Below are 26,168 nucleotides of genomic sequence, written 5' to 3' on the forward strand. Positions count from 1 at the left end.
GTGTTTAATCGTAATTTATCATTTTTTAAAATAACGTTATCATAAAAAAACACACATCATTTATAACCCCATCTCTTCTAAATATTGAAGTACACCATAAGTGGATGGCTAGTGCACTGCAGGGGGCGGTAAAAAACTAAGAATAGAAGGAGTCAAATTCATAATTGAGAAATATAATTTTCAAATATGCATTTAGGCTGGGTTCACATATGTCTGGAATCCGACATAGGTGAACTCATCTTATATCTCTACTCAACTGATGCCACAATTTATGACAACTTGCCATCAGTTGTATGGCATGTGGCTTCCATTCTTTCAGGGCAATGGACAGGGGAACGCAGCAAGCTACGTTCCCTTGTCCGGTGCCCTCCGTCATGTCCAACCAGGATGATTGTGAAATGCCCCATTGAAATGAATGGCATCATTTCTAGCATCAGTTTCCCTCCGGTGCACGCTGGAGGAAAACTGTGCCGGAATACTGCTATATGGGAACCAAGCCTAACAAAGCCCCCGGTTGTGCCAGAACAATTTTTCCCACTACCCAAGCGGGACACCGTTTAGGAAACTACACGAGTCACAGAATGTAACAAAATTTGAATTGCGAATTTACACCACACTGGCGTTTGACTGATCTATGGAACAGTGGGCTTTAACATTGAGAAATATGATTTTTAACTTTAAATGCATCCTCTTCAAAACCACAGTAGGACAACTGTGGGGTTTAAATGCTCACTATACCCAATATTACATTGTGTGTGGGGTGTAGTTTACATAATGTTGGTAAATCTGGCTATTACTTATTTTATGTTTATATAATCAACGCTGCCAATTTGTTATTTTTCAGAAACTATCGATGGATTGCTTATCGTTTTTTTACTGCAATGATTTATGGATTTCTGGGAAAAGGCAACCGGGTTCCGATTCCATCGTGTGTAATAAACGCTGTACGTACCAGATTCCCTGATATGGAAAACCAATACACCGGTTTTCAGTGGTTCAGTGATTACAATGCTAATAGACCACCTTTTGCTCAGAATTTCTGAACACAAGACAGCTGTAAAAAAAAGAATTATAAAATACATTGTTTACATTTTATTACATATTGTGGATTATTGTTTATAAGTGTTTAATTATAGGACAACCATCACATATTTAACACCTCACTATCCACACGTTACATTAGATAGTGCGGGGGATGCTGGTTTATATGATCCCTAACATGCCCTTATCCGACCAGCCTTTTTTCAACAAGACTATTTATTCGGTATATGCCAATTATACTCTGACTGGCACAGTGTTTTATTCAGCCTAATGTCAATGTGATGTCAGTACCTCATTGGCCTCAGGTAGCTGTAGGGACGGGGAATAAGTAATCATAAGCGTAGCTGAGGGGCAGGAGTGACTCACATCACAGTGTCATTAGGTTGAAGTAAAGGTAGCTCTGAGGAAGAGGCTGAGCCTCGAAACGCGTCAGCCATCATCTCATCGGTCATGGACATTTACATGGACTGACCCGGACATTTGAGCAGTTAAGCTCGACATGCTTTACTATCATCTATGTCTGTGAGTAGCCATTTTTAATGTTATACAATAAAGCCTGTTATTGAGGATAATGCGCTAGGTCGGTGCGCCCTCTTTTTGTTTTCTTTGCTTTTAGTATCGGTGGACTACCCCAGTCCGTTTTGGGCAGCAAGACCATAGCCATTTGAGAAGCCAGGATTGAGTCCCGTGAGGAGTGCGGTAGTGGGGCTGGGATACCAAGCGCAGGAGAAAGGTGGTCACACCTTATGGTCTTTTGGAGTTGAAGTAAACCCCGCCTGTGCCAGTTATAGTCTAAATTGCATATACTGCAAAAAGTTAAATTGATGGCAAATGGCTAGATGAATAAAGGCAAGGATATGGATTCATTTAAATCACCGTCCCCAACATCATCCACAGTTACCTGTGGATAGTGAGTTAGTCAATATAGGACGGTTTTCCTTAAAAGTATTAAAAGATTTACCCATGTTAGTCAGAGAGCATGTCGATATGTATAACCTGCCGGTCCTGAGTATAAATAATGGTTAGAGAAGCTGTTATTGTTGACAATTTTACTGTAGCAAATGTTATCGCACTATTAAAAAGGATTATTAGAGATATATTATATTTAATATTTATTTATGTATAAATAATTATAAATTATTTATATATTTATTATTTCTATGTTATTTAATAAAATATATTGATAAAATTTACTTCTGTGTGATATGAATTTAATCTAAACATACAACCTTTTTTTTTTTTTTCTTTTAGTTTGTTATTTTGGTTTTTCTTTAAAATATTATAAAAAAAATTAAAACCAAAAACAATCAAAATAATTTTTTAATAAAGTGACAACATAAAGGTTATGATTAAAAAAAAAAAGTACTATATATAACATATGGGTATGATTATGAGGTATAAAAACTTAAAATTTTAACAACTTAGAACATTTTTAGGATATCTGTCATCATCATCACCCTTACTAAACCTGTTACACAGGCTTGTAGTGCGGTTGATGATGATTCAAACACGACTTATCCTTCTGAAAAACGTTGCAGCGTCTGGGGAGATATCCTTTTATTTGGTTCTATATAAATCACAGGCTTGGGCCTCTATGGGACTCAGTGACGTCATGTCTGCCTCATCTGACTACATTACGGGAGCTGCGCATGTGTCGTGCGCGGTCCTCCTTAAAGCCACCTTCTCCCCCCAGCAGACATGACAGGAGGCAGGCAAGAATATTCATTAGTGACGTCACCGAGTAACACTGAGCCACAAGCATGTGATTTACATATAACAAAAAAAAAATAAGATTTCTTCCAAAACGTTTTTCATAAGGTAAGTATCGTTTTAATCAGCATCACCAGCACTACAAGCCTGAGTAATAGGTTTAGTGCAAGTCATGATAATGACAGATGTCCTTTAATATGAATAATGATAGTCCATAGCAAGAATAAATAAGTTTAATTAGTGGAATCTAGACTGGAACTCTTCAAGTAATGTTGCAGTGTCCGGTTTTGGCACAGGTGCAATGTTGCTTGAAAATGTCCCTCTCTGTGACTCCCAATCGGACAGTGTTGGGTCAATAAGAACTTTGAACACATTGTCCAAAACTTCAGCCATAAAATCTTGAGATGTAGGTTCATAGATTGCCTTAACCAACCATGCTCTCCGTGCTTTAGAATAAACAAAGGAGTGCCGTTGAGAGCCCTCTGGTTGACTGACTGCCGATGCTTTTTTGACCGTGGCTTGGATTCGACCAACGTTCCTGTTATGGTCCAAGGCAGCTAATTGTGTTCTGGCAATCATCGAGTCTACGAAAAAGTGTATCCGTTTAGGCCGATATTTTAGACATACACTGTGGTATATCTCCAATTCACCAGTATGGCAAAAATTCGACAACTGCTTTATGTCCCTCAAAATCACAGGATTCAAACATATCTTGGACAAATGGTTGTGTGCTGGCAACCCTGGAACAAGCCATTTTTTTTTTCCTTTTGTTCCTCGGTCAGTTGTTGATGGTAACATTGGGCGTATACAGAATTTTCCTCCCACGCATGTTCATTTGCTAGATGCCGCACAACTGATTTCCATTTCTCGACCAAGTTCTCTGGGTCTCTTTCACACGTGCGTGAACACCACCATAGGTGGTTTTTGACAGGCTGAATCCATGATAGTAACATCTCTGTATTTTTAGTTTTTGCCCCAGCAGCTAACTTATTTCTCACGGATTTTGCCAAATGCCACACATCGAATTGGTGGTCTATATATGGGAATTCCTCTCGCAAATTTTTTCTGATAGATATGTGGCGGTCCGTGGCAATTGTCGAGATATCCATGTTTTTATCAATCAGCTGCTGTAGTGTCTTCCTGAAGGCAATTTTTTCTAATGCCACAGATGAGGTAGTGGGTTCCAACTGTTGGACATGAAAAGCGCAAATTTTTTTTGAATCAGCCTCCATCAGTGTATACGTGCAATATTTCGCACTGAATCCTGGTGAGTCATTTTGTCCATCGCCTGTTAGGTATAATGGAGCCCTACCTATATCTTGGAGTAAGTTTTCCTGTTCATTTTTCCAGGTTAGATGTATTCCTGCAAAAATATATTGCTTTTGGTAAGTGAAAAAAGTGGATTTGGATATTATTTTCATGTTCATAATTTTAAACATACTTTCTATTTTGCGGAAACTATTGCCGCTCAGTACAGTGGATGCGGACAACAACAAATTTCCTGCAGGTTTGTTATTGACTGTAGGTTGAGACTTCCATATTTGGCGCACATGACCTTCCGAACACCTCACACTTAAAGAAAACATGCTCCCTAAAAAGTATTTCTTGTAATGCGTCAAATGTCCATGACAATTTCTTTTAACGGAGCAAGGGATCATGCTGATTCATTTTTTAAAACAAGATTCAAATATGAGAAATTTTAAATCTCTTACAACATCCTCGTTTACATCAAATAGGTATTCAAAATTTTTGTCATGCAATTTTTCCTCCTCATCCTCACTACTCGACTCATCAGATTCATCTGCCTCTTCCTCACATTCTGTTGGATGAAATGAAGTGTCCTCAATATCAATAAAAGTAGAAATGGTTGTTTCAGCATCTTCTATTTCAACTTCATTTTCTTCATCCTCACATGCATGAATTGGTGAAAGTTCTCCTACCATTTCTGGCATTTCTGGAAGCACACTTAAAGTCGATTGTGGGTAAACATCAAAATCTAGAGATGATAACATTTCAGGCTCTTTAGGCTTTGAAAAATAGTTATGTTCTTTTTGAAATTTTATTTTCCTTGAGCCAGGCATAGAATACGTTTTTGATGGTGTAGACGTCAAAGGCTCAAAGGAAGTACTCTGTCTGGCTGTAATTATTTCTTCTTTATCTGTTATTTCATTTGGCATGCTAGTATCTTGAATTAAATGAATATTCAAGCCTGAATCCGCTTGTTCTGGGACAATTGGTGATAGTGGTTTATCCACAAGCTCAGCTATTCCCAAATCCGAATGTTCTGATTGCATAGTATCTTTAGTCAAAACAATTTGAATAGCCTCTGAGACTTCCTCATCCGAAATAATTTTTCGACAGATACTTGAGCGTTTTCTTTTTCGTTCAAATGCTTCTTTTCTTCTCGGACTAAAATAAATGAAGGGTGTGGTGTTGGTTGCAAAATCTCTGATAGTTTGACTGCTTTTCCTTTTGTTTGGTGTTTCTAATTGTGTAGATTCTCCCATTGCTGTCTGTTTGCAAAACAGTTGATGATGGTCCTGCTTTTGCCAAGTCCATATTTATTTCTAAAGTATCAGTAATAATGTCAACTTGACATCCTAATGATAATGAGGAGCTATCTACATGTTCTTGAGGTCCAGGGATGCTTGGAGCTAAGCACGGGAGACTTGTAAATTGCGTTGCCATCACTGTTGTTGTGCAGGTTGGTGTTTGCATAGATACAAAGGTAACATGCGTAGACGTAGAAGATGCACAGGTATATGTTACCACGGATGTAGTTGGTGTTGAGCAAGTGATTATACTAGCACATGTTTGCACTGTAGACAATGGAGCAAATGCTGATGTATATGGTAAATTGATACTTGCTGTGGATGATGTAGAAGCAAATGGTGGAAAGATAGTAGGTTCTGCATCAGGCCTTAGTCTCCGCCGATCCTCATCATATGTATAAGAATGTGTTTCAAAATGAAGTGAACACATTCTATAGTTGTCAGTCAATTTTCCTTTTAATATCTTTTGTACCATCTCTTCTAGGTTGTCTGTGAAACGACCACTGTTGACTAGCCATCTTCTGATCCGATTGATATCCCATGGGAAACCATGCATACTGATGGATTTGTCTCCCTTTCTCCGCCGACTTTCACATCCCTTGATAATGCATGATGGCATGCTAAAAGTTGTTTGAGAATAAATTAAAAAATTATAAAAATTTTGAAAAGATTTTGTGTAATATATTTTTCACAAAAATACAGATGCGTACGACACACTGGAAATATGTAGTTTAGCAAAAGTAAAAAATAGAAAAACATGAGACAGATGAGTGTTGCCTGCCTGATATTGTAACATGATGTTTAGCGGTCCCATTACACAAATTTTCCCCTCATGAGAACTGCTACATGCGGTGCTAGTGATAGTTTAATTTACATTTTGTCTTTGTTAACCTATGTTGTGGGGGGGAAGTATACTGCCAACCTTGTGGGGGGAATTATACTGGCAACCTTGTGGGTGGGAATTATACTGCCAACCTTGTGGGGGGAATTATACTGGCAACCTTGTGGGGGGAATTATACTGGCAACCTTGTGGGGGCAAATTATACTGGCAACCTTGTGGTTTGGTGGGGAATTAGACTGCCAACCTTGTGGGGGGGAATTATACTGCCAACCTTGTGGGGGGGGGGGAAGTATACTGCCAACCTTGTGGGGGGCAATTATACTGCCAACCTTGTGGGAGGAAGTATACTGCCAACCTTGTGGGGGGAACTATACTGGCAATCCTAATGTGGGAGAACTATACTGCCAACCTAATGTGGGTGAACTATGCTGCACCCAATGTGGGGGAACTATACTGCACCCAATGTGGGAGAACTATACTGCCAACCTAATGTGGGGGAACTATACTGCCAACCTAGTGTGGGGAATTTTACTGCAAACCTTGTGGGGGTAATTATACTGCCAACCTTGTGGGGGAATTATACTGCCAACCTTGTGGGTGGAAATTATACTGCCAACCTTGTGGTTTGGTGGGGAATTATACTGCCAACCTTGTGGGGGAATTATACTGGCAACCTTGTGGGGGAGAATTATACTGCCAACCTGGTGGGGGATGGATTATACTGCCAACCTTGTGGGGGGGGGGAATTATACTGCCAACCTTGTGGGGGAGAATTATACTGCCAACCTGGTGGGGGATGGATTATACTGCCAACCTTGTGGGGGGGAATTATACTGCTAACCTTGTGGGGGGGAATTATACTGCCAACCTTGTGGGGGGAATTATACTGCCAACCTTGTGGGGGAGAATTATACTGCCAACCTGGTGGGGGATGGATTATACTGCCAACCTTGTGGGGGGGAATTATACTGCTAACCTTGTGGGGGGGAATTATACTGCCAACCTTGTGGAGGGGAAAATATACTGCCAACCTTGTGGGGGGAACTATACTGGCAATCCTAATGTTGGAGAACTATACTGCCAACCTAGTGTGGGTGAACTATACTGCCAACCTTGTGGGGGGAACTATACTGCCAATCCTAATGTGGGGAACTATACTGCACCTAATGTGGGGAATTATACTGCACCTAATGTGGGGGAACTATACTGCCAACCCTAATGTGGGGAAGTATACTGCACCTAATGTCGTGAAATCTACTGCACCTAATGTGGGGGAACTATACTGCCAACCCTAATGTGGGGAACTATATTGCCAACCTAATGTGGGGAACTATATGGCACCTAATGTGGGGAACTATACTGCACCAAATGTGGGGCAACTATATTGCCAACCCTAATGTGTATTCTGATTTAATTGCTTTGCTGGCACTTTGAGGTGAAAAAACTCGGTCTCAAAAAGGTTATTCATCACTGCCTTAGTAGGTATCATATATCACTATGTGTGTAAGGATTCCAAAAAAAAGAAAAAAAAAGATGCTTTAGTAGAATATAAAAGAATCAACTGCTATGGGGGTTGGTGAGATGGTTTAGGAGCAAAATAAACTAATTATCTCTGTCTGCCGTCTGATAAAAACAAAGCCTGCTAGGAATTTGAAGACGTCTGGGAGCTAAAAAAAAAAAAGAATGTAGTATACACAAAGCCTGGCTTTTAGAATATAAATATACCAATAATAATATAAAACCATACCACATTAAAATATTTATAATAGTAGAAGGGATTAGGTTTATATATATATATATATATTTTTTTTTTTATAATATACGGTTTATATAGAAATTAAATGTAAAAGTACGTTCACATGCAGGGACGTGCAATGGTTCTATAGAAAATGGGAGATAGAGCCACTTCACTTTTGATATTTCTCCTTCAAGTGACCAGGGCATTGCTGAGCTGTCTAGAATATTTTTATATGGAAATGGATTTCAATATGTGGCCCTCCAGATGTTTCTAAACTAATATTAAAATAATTATGCAAAATTACGACTCAAAACATGACCGGGACCAACATTGTCTGTCAAGGCATTGTGTGAGTCGTGGTTTTGAAACCTCTGAAGGGCAACAAATTGTACGCTACTGTACGCCATTTATAAAAAAAACAAAAAAAACCCCCCAAAAAAAACCATATATATATATATATATTAATATATTCCTCAATAAATGTATACAAAATATAAGGAAAATTTATATATATATATATATATATATATATATAATCATATATTCCTCAATAAATGTATACAAAAAAATTTAAGGTAAATTAATAGAAAAAAATAAAAATAAAATATATATATATATATATATATATATATATAAATGTATTTAGATTATGCGTATATTTATTATACATTTATTGTGGATATATAAATATATATTTACGTGTATATATCCACAATAAATGTACGCATAATCCAAATAGATTTATATAAATATATATATTTAGCACTCTATATATATATTTTTATATTTCTAAATCAATATATATATATCCCCAATAATTTTATCAAAAACATACGCATAATACAAATACACATATATATATATATATATATCATAAATAAATGTATTAAAATTATATGATTAATAAAAAAAAAAATATATATATATATATATATATATATATATATATAGAGAGATATATATTTATATAGAGAGAGATATATATTTATATCCCCTAAAAAAAATATATTTAAAAAAAAAAAAATATATATATATATATATATATATATATTAGATATATATATATATATATATATATATATATATATATATATATATATATATATATATATATATATATATATATATATATATATATATGTATATATATATATATATATATATATATATATATATATATATATGCACCAAAAAATATATTGAAAATATACGGATTATCCTAATATATATATATATATATATATATATATATATATATATATATATATATATATATAAAATATATCCCAAAATATATATATATATATATATATTCAGTAATGTTCTATAATAAAAAAATATATATATACTTTATTACATTATATGAAATTGGAAAAAAATATTTTACTGGTAAAAATCGAAATAAAAGACAGTACACAAGGTATTCCAGTCCAGTCCACAATGAAAGTTTATTGTTTTAAAAACACATTTATAGTCAAAAGGAGGGGTTACATATGTAAGGAATCCCCTTTAATTTAATATTCATTAACACTTTGTTTAGTATTGGTCACTTTACAAGTGACCAATATTAACCTTACATAGCTGTTGCTATGTAATAAGATACTGTCTCCCTACGCTGGGAGAAAGGAGCAAGACGTGCTGTGAATAAGCGTACATAGTACGCAAGCGTACAATGGACTTCTGTAGAAATTTACTATCCGTAGATTTTTCTACGGTCGGACGTGCGCATGCGCGGTACGTAACCGCTGATTGGAGGACAGCGCTCCAATCGGCGTTTGCTGAGCTGAGCCAATGACAGCTCAGCGCATATATGCATAAATTAGGTCAGGGGGAGTATTGGACTCCGGGCGTGGAGGCTGGCGCAGCCCGCAGTGACTCCTGGGATCGATGAGTCACCGGGCGAAGATGGCGGCGGATGAAGAAGAAAGAAGTCGAGCGTCATCAGAAGACCCAGCTTCCGGCCGGAGAGAAAAACGAGGAGAAGACCGGGAAGAAGACCATAAGGAAAACGTGAGTATATTTGAATGTGTTATAACTTTGTGTGATGCTCTATTTCCCCCAGAAACAATTTGCTTCAGACTACTCCTTTAAAGAGACTAAATTAGTCAATGCAGCTCTCGCCAAAGCTTCCAGGTTGAGCTCCTTGTTACACACAAGCACCTCTTTCAAGGAAAAATTTGAGGAGGAGTTTGGACAGCGTGGAATCCCTGCCTCTGTTACCACACGCTGGAATTCCACACTGAGGCAATTGAAATCAGTGGTCAGCTGTGACCAGCTGAAACTGACTAGAATGCTTGAAGATGGGGGACACAAAGAGACTGTATTAACAGCTAGAGAGTGGAATCAGATTAAGGAACTCGTGGATGTCCTTCAACCTTTTGGAGAAGCCACAGACCTCTCACAGGGAGACAAAATTGTGACAATAAGTGCTGTTGTACCCTGTATCCTTTCTCTGAATCACCACTTGGAAAAGCATAAAGAGAGCGTGCGCTACCTTGGTGGCTTGATCCGTAGCCTGCAAGAATCACTCCAAAGACGATTCGAAGGGATCTTTGTCAATGTGAGGATGGCAGATGAACATAATGATGTAGCAACCTTACCCTTCTCTGACCCTCTATACCTAAAAGCTGCTCTGCTGGATCCTTCATTTGGCACCATGTGGTTGACCCATGATGTTTTGGCGCCCAAAAATGTTAAGGAGGCTGTGTCTGCGATGATAAAAAGTATGTTATATTTTTGGTAATCAATTTAATGCCAGATTGTAGGCTATAAAAGAATGTCAGTATGTTGATATACTAGTACTCGGAGGTCTTCAACCCTCTCCTCGGGGACCCCTAGACCAGCTATGTTTTTGTTTTCACCCTAAAATAACACACCTGTTTCAATTAGTCAACTACTACACATTAAGCCTTTGATTAATCAAATCAGGTTTGTTATTTCATGGGGGAAAAACAAAAATATGGCCTGTTTGGGGGACCCCAAGGAGAGGGTTGAAGATGACCTATGCACTAGATTGTCATGATCTGGTTGCTTTTGATATTTTAATGATGTTGTGACAGTTTGCAGTAATTAACACCTGAGTGCATTGAGTCACTGTTTTATGCTTGTGTTTTTCAGACTTAATTCTCAAAGAGGACTGCAAGTGCAAGCCCACCCCACCAACCACCGATGAAGACGAGCAAATACCAGTGGTGGCAGAGCCAGAGAGTCAGTCTGGGCTGTTCTCAGCATATCGTAAAAAACAGAGGAAAGATTCATGTTCCAGTCCCCAAATTCAGCTGAACCAGTATTTGGACATTTGTGATGGACAGAGCTGCCTTCAGTTTTGGGCCATGAACAGGCACATCCTCCCCTCTTTGTTCAGGGTAGCGATAAAAGTTATGTCAATCCCTGCATCAAGCGCACCGGTTGAACGTGTTTTCAGCCATGGTGGGGTGATAATGCGACCCCATCGCGCACAACTGAGTGAGAAAGTACTATCCACTTTAATTTTTTGCAAATGCAATGCATTTTAAGTGGCTATTCTCATCACCATTCAAGTGTCCACATGTTGGCATTGTGTTCACTGATTTACATGTTAAAAATTTTAACTTTTATATATTTTATCAGTTTTTTTCAGGCTTGTTGGCCGTTTAATTGCTGAGTGTTTTGCTCCTTGTCTGCTGTTTGGGCATTGTGACATTGTGGCATTGTGACAGGACAGGAAGTCAGGTAAATCTGTGAGTGTTGTCACAGATGGGAGATACACTTCTGCTTGGTTTAGACAATTCACCAATTACTGTCGGTTGTCGGGCCGGCTACAAAGTTAGCCAGGAAGGTTTAAGGAAGTTGAAAAACCTTCAGCTATTCAGAATAAGGAGATTGAGGCCTCTATAAGTTGTCCAAAGGAAGTCTATTGATTGCTGCCTCCTGAAGCTGTGTGAGCTGGCCGGGGATAGGAGAGCAGTCAGATGCTGTCTCCTGAAGCTGTGTGTGAGTATAGGAGAGGAATGCCTCCTGAAGCGATGTGCGCTGAGGAGGGGAAAAAGACTGAAGACTTCTCAAGTTGAGGTCTTGGATTGTTTTCCATGTGAAGAGAAAAGGGACATTTTCTGTGTGAAGAGAAAATAAATGGACTATTGATGGTCTGCTGTATGATCAGCCAAGTCTGCCCAACAGTAGGTTGGGGACAGACTCCTTAGGTAGGTTCCTGTGTGTGAAGGTAGCCGGCTAGCCGCCCACAGTGGCAAGGATTTATTTTATTTTATTTTTGGTTTTGGATGTTTTGATGCTTGCACTTGTGTGAAGAAAATTGCAAGAATAAAACTCATACACTGTTGTTTGCAACCACTTCTCAGCTATCTCCCTGTGTAACGAACCCCCCAAAGGGGTCATCCACACCTGCCACCGAGCTGATCCCTCACAGCATTCAAAATGTTTCTTTAATATGCCAAGAAAAAAGCACTAAGCACTGCAGTTTTGTTAATGTTGGAAATAAAATAAAACATTTCCTGAAGTGAACACTGACTTTTAACTTATTTAAAGGTGAAAATTGGGGTAGATCAGTATTTTGACTTGATTTGTGACTTGACCAAAATAAATGACTTGACTTGCTTGGCTTCTAGCAGTGACTCGACTTGACTTGCTTGCTTTTCGCCACAGTGACTTGGGACTTGCTTGTGACTTGAAGGTTACGACTTGAGACTTGCTTGTGACTTGCACATGTGTGACTTACTCCCATGTCTGAGGATTTGTTGCTACTATGGACAACATTGACTGAACATTCAGGACTCTTGCATGAGGTTTTTATACATGTTCCCCTTGTGCCTATGATTTTTTATCGATTGTGTTTTGATTCATTCTCATGTTTCCCTATTTTAGTTGACATAATTTATGCTTTCAATTTGTAAGATTCTGGTACCTCTGGTACCCTTAATAATCTATTTCCTTCCAAATATGCGTCCCACCTTTCTTACTAGGTGGTACGCATACACCTTTAAGACAGATGATGTCGCCGCAGAGCGGCTATTTCAACCGCCGGCGTTCTCACTCACATCGTTCGTTCAACCTGCCTTGTGTATCCACATGCTTTCAAGCCTGTCTTGCTGTCGGAACCTCCAGCTGGTTGCTTCTATCTGGAGCAGACCGGAACGTCGCTACTGATCCCTGTATCTCGCTACCGGATCTTCCCCTCTCTACTGGACCCCTCTACTACTAACATTTACTAGTGATAAGTACCCCACAGGGGAATCCTCCATAACCTACTTACACTATCTATCATCTGCACTGTTGCATAGATTGCTATCTCTTGAGCCTTCTACCATCTACTATCTGCACTGTTACAAAGATTGCTAGCTCTTGAGTCTACTACCATCTATCCTTGCACTGGGTTAGTCTATCCTGTAATTGTCATCTGCTGTCCTTACCACCTGTCACCATACTCGATTACTAACCTATCTGCACTCTACCTAATACCATCTAGTACTCTCCTGAACAAACCTATCAAGTACTTACCATCTCTATCACTGTTCACACCTGTCCCTTCAGCACAACACCTTCATACTGTCATATACATTCCACCACTCCAGGAACATCTTATTGAGTGTGTATATTTCTGTATGTTGAAGCTGACAGGCCCACAGTGATGAGTCTGGAGAGTTGGATCTGGTTATTCAACACATCTCTACATGACTACTGAGTGGAGATTTTGCAGCTGCATATCCAGCCTACTACAAAAACGCAGGAGCGTTACAGATTGAACGAACCAGAAAAAAAAAATGGATTCAGCAGAATTACCCACTCAAGTGACACAATTAACACAACAAGTAAATGCGTTAATACTTGCTCTTACTGAAGTAAAAGAAGAGAATCAGACTCTGACGCAGCAGGTAACCCGTCTCTCACGGCTTACTACTGTTCAGCCCCCTGAACCTAAAATAAACCCTCCCCTAGTGTTTACAGGTGATCGGAAAAAATTTTGTGAATTCAAAAACGCATGCCAATTGCTTTTTTTGTTAAAACCTCGTACATACTCTACTGATCAGATTAAAGTCTATACCGTTATTTCATACTTAACGGGTGATCCCCGGGCCTGGGCAGACTCTCTCTTTGAGAAAAATGATCAGATTCTCAACTCCTATTCCTTATTTCTAGCAGAACTCGCTAGTTTATATGAAGACCCCAATAGGCAGAGTGCTGCTGATATTCAATTAAGAGCTTTAAAACAAGGAAGGAGACCTGTAGAAGACTTTGTAGCAGAGTTCAAAAGATGGACCCTTGATTCAGGGTGGAATGATACATCTCTGCGAACTCAATTCAGACTCGGGTTATCAGAAGCTGTTAAAGACGAGCTCGCCCGAGCGGATTTACCTGGCATCTTGGATGCCTTGATACAACTTAGTATCAACATCGACAGACGACTACGAGAAAGAAGGGCTGAAAAAATGGGAACTAGTCCTTCTCAGATTGCGGCCGTTGACCCTACTCCCATGGAGGTAGGAACTATACGCCCACCTTTATCAACTACTGAACGATCCAGAAGGAGATCCAGAAATCTCTGCATGTACTGCGCATCCCCGGATCATTTGATATGTGTCTGTCCCCTTGTCCGCAAAAAAGAGGGTGAGTGTTCACATGTCTTGCTAGGAGGATTAACGACTTCCTTTTCTAACCCCTATCTTTTTGTTCATTTAACATTACAGTGGGACCAGACTAGGATCACCACCAAGGCTATGATCGACACTGGATCTTGTGGAAACTATATTGATACACGTTTTGTTACCTTAAATAAAATACCTATTATTTCAAAGCTTAAACCTGTTTCTGTTAGTTTCATAAACGGTATTCCATTGTCTTCTGGTCAAATCACCAACCAGACACAGGCACTCCTTGCCACTGCCAACGAGTCTCATGTGGAGACCATCACCTTTGATATACTATCCTCACCCCATTTTTCCATTATTTTGGGACTTCCCTGGTTACACACACACCAACCAATCATGGATTGGAAAAGACGGACTTTGGCCTTCCCTTCTCACTATTGTGAGATTACGTGTAACCTCCCATCTTATGGAAAGATCCTGTCTGTGGTGTCAGATGAGATTGCACCACTATGCTATCAGGATCTGTCCGAAGTATTCCTTGAAAAAAATGCTCAAATGTTGCCTCCCCATACGGATTATGATTGCACTATCGATCTACTCCCTAACAGCAAATTGCCTTTCGGTCATTTTTATCCCCTTTCACAGGATGAACTTTCTAATCTCAAGGAATACTTGGATGAGAATTTGAAAAAAGGGTTCATCAGACCCTCTACTTCTTCCACAGCTGCAGGACTTTTCTTTGTCCGCAATAAGGATTCCAGTCTTAGGCCTATTATCGATTATAGGCAATTAAACACGATTACGATAAAGGATCGCTATCCTTTGCCGCTCATCCCTGAACTCATTGAACAAGTGCGTGGGGATACTTACTTCTCTAAATTAGACCTGAAAGGGGCATACAACCTAATCCGAATCCGTGACGGAGATGAGTGGAAAACAGCATTCAGAACCAGATACGGATTATTTGAATATCTTGTGATGCCATTCGGGTTGTGTAATGCTCCTGCAGCCTTCCAAAGGTTCATAAACGACATCTTTAGAGACTTACTTGATGTCTGTGTCGTAGTATGCCTGGACGATATACTTATCTATTCGCGATCTATGCCTGAACATATAAAACATGTAAGACTTGTGTTATCCAGATTACTCTCACACAATCTATACGTGAAATTAAAAAAATGCTTATTTCATAAGGAAGAAATATTATTTCTAGGATACATCATATCCAAAACTGGAATTAAGATGGATATGAGCAAGATATCCTGTATTCTGGACTGGCCTATACCAACAACTCGTAAGGCATTACAGCGATTCCTTGGATTCTCCAACTTCTATAGGAAGTTCATCAAGAACTTTTCCGCTATTGTGAGACCTCTCACACAACTGACAAGTATAAAGAAACCATTCAAATGGTCAGAAGAAGCGAATCAAGCTTTCTGCTTGTTAAAATCAAGCTTTACCTCTGCTCCCATACTACGCCATCCAGACCCATCCCTCCAATATATTCTGGAGGGAGATGCGTCAAATATGGCAGTAGGAGCAGTTCTCTCCCAACGACCAACAAATACTTCACCACTCCACCCAGTTGCTTTCTTTTCAAAATCACTAAGCAGCCCAGAGGTGAACTACCCAGTAGGTGAAAAGGAGTTACTTGCCATAAAACTGGCACTGGAGAATTGGCGACATCTACTCGAAGGTACCCAGTTACCAATACTCATATATACAGATCATAAAAACCTTCAATACCTCCAGACTAACAAAACTCTCTCCCACCGACAGGTACGATGGTCATTATTCTTCCTAAGATTCAACTTCCTAGTGACCTACACGCCTGCAGACAAAAATAAAAAAGCGGATGCGCTATCACGATTAATCAAAGATAACTGCGCCGAAATCCCTTCCATTCCCATAATACCCTATGAACGTATTATTGGTGTTGTCCGTTCCTTGAAGGAAGAGATTTTGCACAGTATAGGATTGGATTCACCTCCACCACAACTGAGTACTGATGCAGAAGGCTTTCTCTATTACGACCACAAACTTTACATACCCCCTACTATGCGCACCAAGATCTTGGAGTTGTCACATGATGTGCCCATGGCAGGACATATGGGTATGACAAAAACCCTTAATTTGCTTACCAGGCAGTTTTGGTGGCCTGATATGAAGACGTCTGTACAAAAATTTGTTTCTTCATGTGACATCTGTGCAAGGTCCAAGATTGACACTACAAAACCATCTGGTCTACTCTGCAGTCTACCAATACCCCAGGTTCCATGGGAAGTTATGTCCTTAGACTTTATAGTAGAACTACCACCTTCTAAGGGATTTAATACCATTCTAGTGTCAGTGGACCACTTGACAAAGATGGCACATTTCATTGCTATCCGTAGACTACCTTCGTCTAAACAAACAGCGGAACTACTGATGAAACATGTGTTCAAGTTGCATGGAATTCCAAAGACTCTTTTGTCCGACCGTGGTTCACAGTTCATCTCTAAATTTTGGCAAGCACTTTGTCAAATATTACGGATTGAGCGAAAGCTCACTTCTCCCTACCATCCTCAGACCAACGGACAGACTGAAAGAGTCAACCAGTGCATTGAGCAATATCTACGTTGCTATACATCATACCTACAGGATGATTGGGTGGATCTCCTCCCTCTGGCGGAATTTGCTTACAACAATGCAACCCACAGTACTACTAAGCAAAGTCCGTTCTACTTGAATTATGGGTTTCATCCCACTCTTCTTCCACCACGCATCCTGCCATCAAGTAACCCAGTAGCCTCGGATTACCTTACCCAAATAAAAGACTCTCTGGGTTTACTCAATACCACTATATCACACGCTCATAGTCAACAAAAAAGGTACTACGACCTTCGTAGAAGACCTTCTCCTCAGTATGCTATTGGGGACCTTGTTTGGCTATCAACAAGAAACTTAAGATTAAAAATCCCTAGCAAAAAACTTGGACCTCTATTTTTGGGACCCTTCCCAATTAAGAAACTTATTGGAAAAGCTGCAGTACAGCTCACCTTACCAGCAGATCTTAAGATCCATCCCATCTTCCATGTGTCGCTACTAAAGCCCCATGTTCCTAACCAAGGAATAAGGCCTACCATCTTGCCTCCACCTCCAATACAAGTTGAAGGCGGAGAAGAATATGAGATCAAAGAGATTTTGGATTCTCGCATCCATAGAGGAAGACTCCAGTATCTCATAAGATGGAAGAACTATGGACCCCAAGACGACACCTGGTTGGATACTTCTGATGTTCATGCACCTAGGCTTATACGAAGGTTTCACTCGAAATACCCAGAGAAACCAGTGCTATAGGCCTTCCGGAGCCGGCCTTAAGGGGGGGGTACTGTAAGATTCTGGTACCTCTGGTACCCTTAATAATCTATTTCCTTCCAAATATGCGTCCCACCTTTCTTACTAGGTGGTATGCATACACCTTTAAGACAGATGATGTCATCGCTGAGCGCCGCAGAGCGGCTATTTCAACCGCCGGCGTTCTCACTCACATCGTTCGTTCAACCTGCCTTGTGTATCCACATGCTTTCAAGCCTGTCTTGCTGTCGGAACCTCCAGCTGGTTGCTTCTACCTGGAGCAGACCGGAACCTCGCTACTGATCCCTGTATCTCGCTACCGGATCTTCCCCTCTCTACTGGACCCCTCTACTACTAACATTTACTAGTGATAAGTACCCCACAGGGGAATCCTCCATAACCTACTTACACTATCTATCATCTGCACTGTTGCATAGATTGCTAGCTCTTGAGCCTACTACCATCTACTATCTGCACTGTTACATAGATTGCTAGCTCTTGAGTCTACTACCATCTATCCTTGCACTGGGTTAGTCTATCCTGTAATTGTCATCTGCTGTCCTTACCACCTGTCACCATACTCGATTACTAACCTATCTGCACTCTACCTAATACCATCTAGTACTCTCCTGAACAAACCTATCAAGTACTTACCATCTCTATCACTGTTCACACCTGTCCCTTCAGCACAGCACCTTCATACTGTCATATACATTCCACCACTCCAGGAACATCTTATTGAGTGTGTATATTTCTGTATTTTGAAGCTGACAGGCCCACAGTTATGAGTCTGGAGAGTTGGATCTGGTTATTCAACACATCTCTACATGACTACTGAGTGGAGATTTTGCAGCTGCATATCCAGCCTACTACAAAAACGCAGGAGCGTTACACAATTCCACCTACAGTGTGTTTTTTTCCCCATCCTGTTTATACAGCGAGCGCTGATCCACTGATTTAGGTCAGTGGGTTTTCTTCTTTTAGCGAAACTGAGTTACTTGAAGAACTGATCGATAGCAATTCGTGGGAAAATTCGTCATCAGGTACGGAAAGTGACAGCGACGATTCTGATGTCTCTTTCTGGCAAATATGCTTCCCAAATTCCACAAGCTATCAAATGATTCTTCAGAATTTCCAATGGAGCTAAGTGCCAGAAAGAGACATCAGAATAGTCGCTGTTGTCACTTTCCGTACCTGATGACGAATTTTCCCACGTCGCTATCGCTCAGTTCTTCAAGTAACTCCATTTCGCTGTCGCTTTTTTCCAGTTTGTCTATAAGCGCTTTTGCGCAAAAAGAACAGGCAGGGCACTGGAAAAGCTACCAGGTGAAAATCCTGTGGTGATACAGTGTAATCCGTTAGGATCACAGCTTTGTATCATGTCATTTGGTTTATTTACATTTTTGAAATTGCTGCCCGTTTCACCCCCCTGCGTCGCAACGCTCGCAGGGAAGGGAACCGGAAGACAGGTGCCGGCATTGGCCGAGCACACAGCGGGAAGACGGCAGGGGATCGCAGGGGAAGGTGAGTTTTAAAATTTTGAAGAGATATTGCTAGAGATGAAGTAAGAGGCACCACATCCCATAAATTGAGTAACTACAATAGAGGGGGGCAAGTGGGACTTTAACGGTGCTAAATGATGGAGAAAAATCTGAATTCTCGAAAATTGTACATTTTATTACACATAGAAAGTGAGGACAAGACAATACATCAATATAAAATGATAAAATCAAGAAAATGCACTCGAAAATATCAACTCTACATGTTTCGCCATCTTCATAATAGCTTCTTCAGGAGTTTTCATAGACATTTCTCGAGAGTGAACATTTCTAGGTAACAAAGGGAAAAGACATAAAAAACATGACATGTGTATGTATATAGGGCTTATCTCAATGGTCCTAATATTGAGTGCCCAATTAATTTACATAATTATAAAGACAATGATACCAATAAAGTACCTTAAGATGACCTGAGCCCTTTCTTATGCCGAAGGTGGAGGTAATAGAGGTGACGTCACCAAAGCAAGCACAGAGGGGGAGGGGAGCCGAGACCCTCAGACTCCTAGAGTTGACCCATAGAGAGGGTGACAGCCAGGCTAGAAATGATAGGTAGAGATAATAAAACCAGAGCATAGAAATACATTTCAACCCAAAATTGCTATCTCTCCAATTGGTATGAGGCTAAATATCAGGTAGAAAAAGTTACCAAGATAGTCACCTGATTATGAATAAATGTGCAGTTGATTCCCTAGGTACCTCAATGTAACAAAGACAGGAAGGGAAAATGAAGTCCCCTTAATATCCCCCAAATGGGAGGTATCCCTTGAAACAAAAGGAAATGGAATTTGTTGAAGATAGTAATAAATATAATAAGGGTCTGTCAAGTTTTGAGGGTATAAATACTTACCCAAAATTGACAAGATTCAGCACCTAAATTGTCATGCAGTATTCAAAAGTTCACCGCCATTTCAATTCAACAAGTTTTCCAATAGTACACAAAAATGAAGGAGACTGCACGGGAAGAAAAAGAAAAAAGCATGGAAGAACATCATCAGCGTTGGAATCTACCAAAAATATATGGAGAGAAGCAGGGTTTAAAAGATTTCTTTTACCGCAAATGGTCTCAAAGATCATGTATCGTTCCCCGGTGGTCTAGTGTAATACTGACCATGTGGCGCCGGCATTTATACACCCCCTCCACTCCCTCGGCGTCTGATGTCACCGAGGGAGTCAGAGCGAGGTACGCCCAGTGGTCCAATGGAGGCCGAGAAGGAAGTGCGTCATTAAGACGCGACCGCATCACGTGATTCCGCCGGAACCGGAAGGTCGAGGATGACAACATCCGGTCCGGACATGAATGTAAGCAGAGGAGGTAACAGGTTGCCGAGAGGCAATCTAAAAAGGGATCCAAAATGAAACTGACAGCATCGCCGAAGACCGGATTTCAAGGAAATATATCCGCAATGCCTATACAATGCGGAGAGAATCCAAAGACACAAAAGGGTCATAAAAAAGAGAAAATTACCCCATCTAATAGATAAATCAGTATAGTGATACAGATGACAATTAAATAGAGAAGAGATGTTAGTGAAAACTCCATAAAAGGACAACTGGGCGTTTTGAAGCGGTGCTGCTACTAACCAGGTTGGACCATTTTTCCTGGAAAATAAATGTAGGGCACCGCGGGTGCCCATATGGGCAACCATAATAGAGGCTGAAAATAGGCTCGAATCCAAAAGGTCCCCCAATGTGCCTGCCCCGGGGTGTGCCACCTACAATCGCATCCACGTAACGGCGGGGGTCAGGAAAAAATATATGATGAACAATTCACAGAATATTCTTGTTCTTTAAACGGTAATTAAACCACATCCATAGAAATACACACATGTAGGCAATTTTGCCAAAATATGGCTCAGGTCATCTTAAGAAATGTTCACTCTCGAGAAATGTCTATGAAAACTCCTGAAGAAGCTATTATGAAGATGGCGAAACATGTAGAGTTGATATTTTCGAGTGCATTTTCTTGATTTTATCATTTTATATTGATGTATTGTCTTGTCCTCACTTTCTATGTGTAATAAAATGTACAATTTTTGAGAATTTAGATTTTTCTCCATCATTTAGCACCGTTAAAGTCCCACTTGCCCCCCTCTATTGTAGTTACTCAATTTATGGGATGTGGTGCCTCTTACTTCATCTCTAGCAATATCTCTTCAAAATTTACGATTAGGGATTATATTTCCCACTACCCCTGTATTGCTGGAGAAAAATGTGTATTCATTATATTAATCAAGTTTAGCTTGTTCTTGTGACATATATTTATATTTTTTGTTTTTCCTATGAGGTATTTTGACTTGTAGACATTCTTTAGCTACGTTTTAGTGGTATTGTGACTTAGAAACCTCTCCCCCAGTAGCCCTGGTTCTCACAACCATGGATGGCTACTGTGGGAAAGATTTCGATGGATTAATGGATAAGTTCCATCAGGCTCAAAGTTCATCAGTGGGAGGAATTACCCTTGACCACTTCTTCTTGAGATTGCGTAGATTATTGGAAAAAAAAATCCAAGATATTTTGGAGTAAAAAATATTTTTTGAAGTATATTGATGAAAAATTGGTCCCTTGGGGACTAAGAATTCAGATTTTTCCCCTAATTAAAACAGTCAATGCCGAATTAAAAAGTGAATGGGAATTAAATCTGCATTCTTGCTCTTTAAAAATGATGAATTTATTGTGCTCACAATATACCAAAGATTTGGAAATTGTTAATAACGATATTAAACAACTTTACTTAGATAGTGCAACATTATTAAATGATCCCTCCTTCTCTCAGAGAGATAACAAAATGCAAAAACAATTAGAAATTTTTGTAGGCAATTTGATTAAGACCAAAGAAAAGAAATTTGCCAGAGATAAGCAAGCATACCAACAGGATGAAGCTTATCACTGGACCAGAGAAAGAAATAACAAACGTATAACAAAAAATACATTTAAAAATCCCCACTTTAGCTCTTTTCATTCACAAACCAACACCAATGATGTGAGTGATTCGGACTTATCATCCCAATCATCTACATCATCTTCCCATACTAAATCGCAACATCACATTAAAATGAATGGTTCTCACAAACGTAAAATAGAAAATAAAAAAGAATCAAACACTTCTTCTAAACGCACTCCACTTTTTCCTTCGGAACATCACCAACAATTTCACCAATCCCCTTCCCATTCATCACAAAATCTTGATGAGTTAGCCATTGAAAATTCAGTTGCTACCCCAAGTCTTAATGCTACACATTCCTTTAAGATGAATCATAGTACAGTGGTGAATAATGAAATTCGCACTGCACCTATTTTTCAGCCCTCAAAAAACCCATCTAGTTAGCAACCATTCTCTGAGCTTCAGACTTCAGATTCTGATGCTTTAAAAGTTATCAACTTATCTAGTAAAAAACTTGATGAAACTCAAATATATGTTTTATCTCTTGGTCTAACTTTCTGTCCTACGCAAAAAATCGATACCTTCGAACTAATTAAGGATGTTCACTTATTTGCTCGTAGATTGATGTTTAAAGTAATTTACGATAAAGATAATCAATCCATAGCAGATCAACTGACCAAATCGAATTGTCTACCTGCACAAGACCAGGAATTATCTCTGGCCGAAATGCAGGCACTCAATGATTTGATGGAACTCTGGGAAGAAGGAGACTCATCAGGTTGGCCGTTTTCTGATGAACCAATACCTGGATACTGAGTAGCTGATAGGTTAAATATCCACTTGGTTTCACGTTGCAATAGGTTTCTATCTACACTTCCACCTCTTTCATTCAGTGGGATGTGTTCCAAGGCAAAAAAAGTCATCATCCTATCATCAAAGCCATGGTATAAACCCATGTGTCGGCTAATGGGACTTACGAACTTTTTGTTTTTGACAAGTTTGACATGGTCACGAATTCGATTAAAGAAAGGCCTTTTTGTTTTGCCTATATAAAAGGCTTTACAACTACAATACATTATATAGACAATTCCTACTGTTTGACAATTCGCATAGAAATTCGGTCTATACAGTTTTCCATTAGGGAGAATGATTTCACTTACATTAGGTAGATATCTGCAGAAATTACATTTTCTGCAGGAATATGTGCCTGTGAGTGTTTTTTTGGATTTGTTTGAAGGAGCATAATGACTATGAACCAATTGGTCCCTTAAAGAACGAGACCTTTTAAACGTTATCTGGGGGCGGACATCAATAAATTTCGATACCTTTTCATCTGCCTCTAGAAGGTACCAAAATTTTTTAAGAATTGACCGTACCGGGTCATGTTGACCAGAATATCGTGTAATTAGACGTACCCCGTCAGTATTAGTTTTATTCTTCTTTTTGCCAAAAATCAAATCAGTCCTGTTCCATTTTTTCGCTCTATGGTAAGATTTTTTCAAACAAGCCCTACTGTAGCCTCTTCCCAAGAGTCTCCTCTGTAAGCTCTTAGCTTCTCTCTCGAAATCTTTAGATTTCGTACAATTACGTCGTAATCTTAAATACTGGCTGTATGGTATACTAGATACTAAAGGTTGAGGGTGGGAGCTAAATATAAACAATGATGAAAATATCAGCGCTCCTCCCTAACTGCTAGCAGCTGAACACTAAAACAGGCACAGAAACAAACCTGGGTGACAAAGATATAAAACAATAGGCAGTGCAGCGCTCTCTGAAACACTAAATAAAATAAACAGTAAAACCAATGACACATGCACAGTCCATAGGAAAGAAACTAATGCAGGATCAGATAAAAGGTGTAATATTCCTTAAGTGCAAGAGTTCCCAATGTATTCCAAAGGAGCCAGGTGCAGACAGTCAGAAGAACACCACACACTCCCTCCACCTTCCAGAGTGGCCTCTCACCTTAATGAATATAATACGGGCATTGCACACTTGAACAGATCACTGGCTCCGACCTCTTGTAAATCCTCTCACTGGTCAAACGATGGAAAAGGCAATCTCCCGTTCAACATAAGCCTGCTCCACTTAAAAGCTAAACACTCCTCAGTCAGCTCATACAGGAAATGGAGGCCTCTCCCTCCTCCGGGTGTTCGGGCGGCGCTCACTCTCTCGGTCGGTGTTGAGGTTTCCTCTCCCCCGTGTTCAGGCCCGTGCTCTTCCCGCGCAGTCCTCAGTCGGTGAGCTCTGTGTGACTCCCGTCCGCTGGAATCCTAATAGAAGAGACAACTCCACAAAATACAAACTGTCGGCAACAGTCGTACTGCCGAAAGTTTCAACCGGACGCGTCACTTCCGGACGCGTCATTGACTTTCAAAACCTCAAAAAATCTCAAAAGCATACTCAAAGGACCTGTCCAAATCATAAAAATGTCATCAATAAATCTTCTCCAAAGGAGTATGTGAGATAAAAAGACTCCAGGTTAACCCTGGAAAAAAGGTCACGCTCCCATCCCCCCAGGTGCAGGTTGGCATAAGAGGGGGCACACTTGGTCCCCATAGCCACACCCTGCACCTGGAGGTAATGGGAGCCATTAAACAAGAAGACATTGTTGGACAAAATAAATCTAAGAAGTGAGATGACAAAGGCATTATATTCCATATTCTGATAAGAAGCCCTCCACAACTCGGACCCCACAGTGATGTGGGATGGAGTTGTAGAGGGCCTCTACATCAATGCCCACTAGCCACGCCTCCTCAGGGACCTGGATGCCATCAATAGCTTTGATGAGATCACTGGTGTCCCTGATATAGGAAGGTAAAGCCAGTACATGGGGACGCAGGTAATCATCCACCAGTTGACTCGCTCGTTCCGTTAGGCAGCCATTGCCCGAGACTATTGGTCTCCCAGGGGGTTTTTTAAGATTTTTGTGAACCTTGGGTAAGGCATACATAGTAGGGGTTTTGGGATCTTTGATATTCAAAAATTCCCAAGTTTTCTTGTCTATCAGGGCTCTTGAATAGGCTTCAAAGATAAGCTGACGATATTTGATGATTATTCTTGCTAGGAAACTTTCAGAGATTTTTCTATACCAATCTTTGTTATTCAAAATATTCAAAACCATAGCTTCGTACCCTAATGTGTCCATTACAACGACATTTCCGCCCTTATCTGAGGGTTTAATTGTAAGGGAGGAGTCGTTTTGAAGTGATTGAATAGCCCTAATCTGGCTATCATTAAGGTTAGAGGAATTCACATCTTTCCACTTAGTCTTCTGAATTTCCCTAATCACTTGTTGGGTAAAAGCCCAAATGTTAGGGTTAGATTGCAATATAGGAAAAAATTGGGATTTGGATTTGTATGAAGATGGAGGGGGAAAGATGGGTTCCACTTCACAATTTTCTGAAGTGGCCATCTGCTCAATTGGTTCATCAGAAAACGGCCAACCTGATGAGTCTCCTTCTTCCCAGAGTTCCATCAAATCATTGAGTGCCTGCATTTCGGCCAGAGATAATTCCTGGTCTTGTGCAGGTAGACAATTCGATTTGGTCAGTTGATCTGCTATGGATTGATTATCTTTATCGTAAATTACTTTAAACATCAATCTACGAGCAAATAAGTGAACATCCTTAATTAGTTCGAAGGTATCGATTTTTTGCGTAGGACAGAAAGTTAGACCAAGAGATAAAACATATATTTGAGTTTCATCAAGTTTTTTACTAGATAAGTTGATAACTTTTAAAGCATCAGAATCTGAAGTCTGAAGCTCAGAGAATGGTTGCTAACTAGATGGGTTATTTGAGGGCTGAAAAATAGGTGCAGTGCGAATTTCATTATTCACCACTGTACTATGATTCATCTTAAAGGAATGTGTAGCATTAAGACTTGGGGTAGCAACTGAATTTTCAATGGCTAACTCATCAAGATT

At 39.8% G+C, this 26,168-nt stretch overlaps 1 pseudogene across 1 annotated transcript; it reads right to left on the reverse strand.

Annotated features, from left to right (window-relative positions):
• Positions 1–2,988: 2,988 nt before the first annotated feature.
• LOC309566921 lies at positions 2,989–5,922 on the reverse strand (annotated as a pseudogene). The gene is made up of 2 exons: positions 5,377–5,922; positions 2,989–5,264 (listed from the first exon to the last, which is right to left on the reverse strand). The product of its transcript is annotated as an uncharacterized misc_RNA (transcript).
• Between the last annotated feature and the right edge of the window lie 20,246 nt (positions 5,923–26,168).

The sequence above is a fragment of the Pelophylax lessonae genome (genome assembly GCF_965119305.1).
Source record: "Pelophylax lessonae genome assembly, chromosome: 11".
Taxonomy (NCBI): domain Eukaryota; kingdom Metazoa; phylum Chordata; class Amphibia; order Anura; family Ranidae; genus Pelophylax; species Pelophylax lessonae.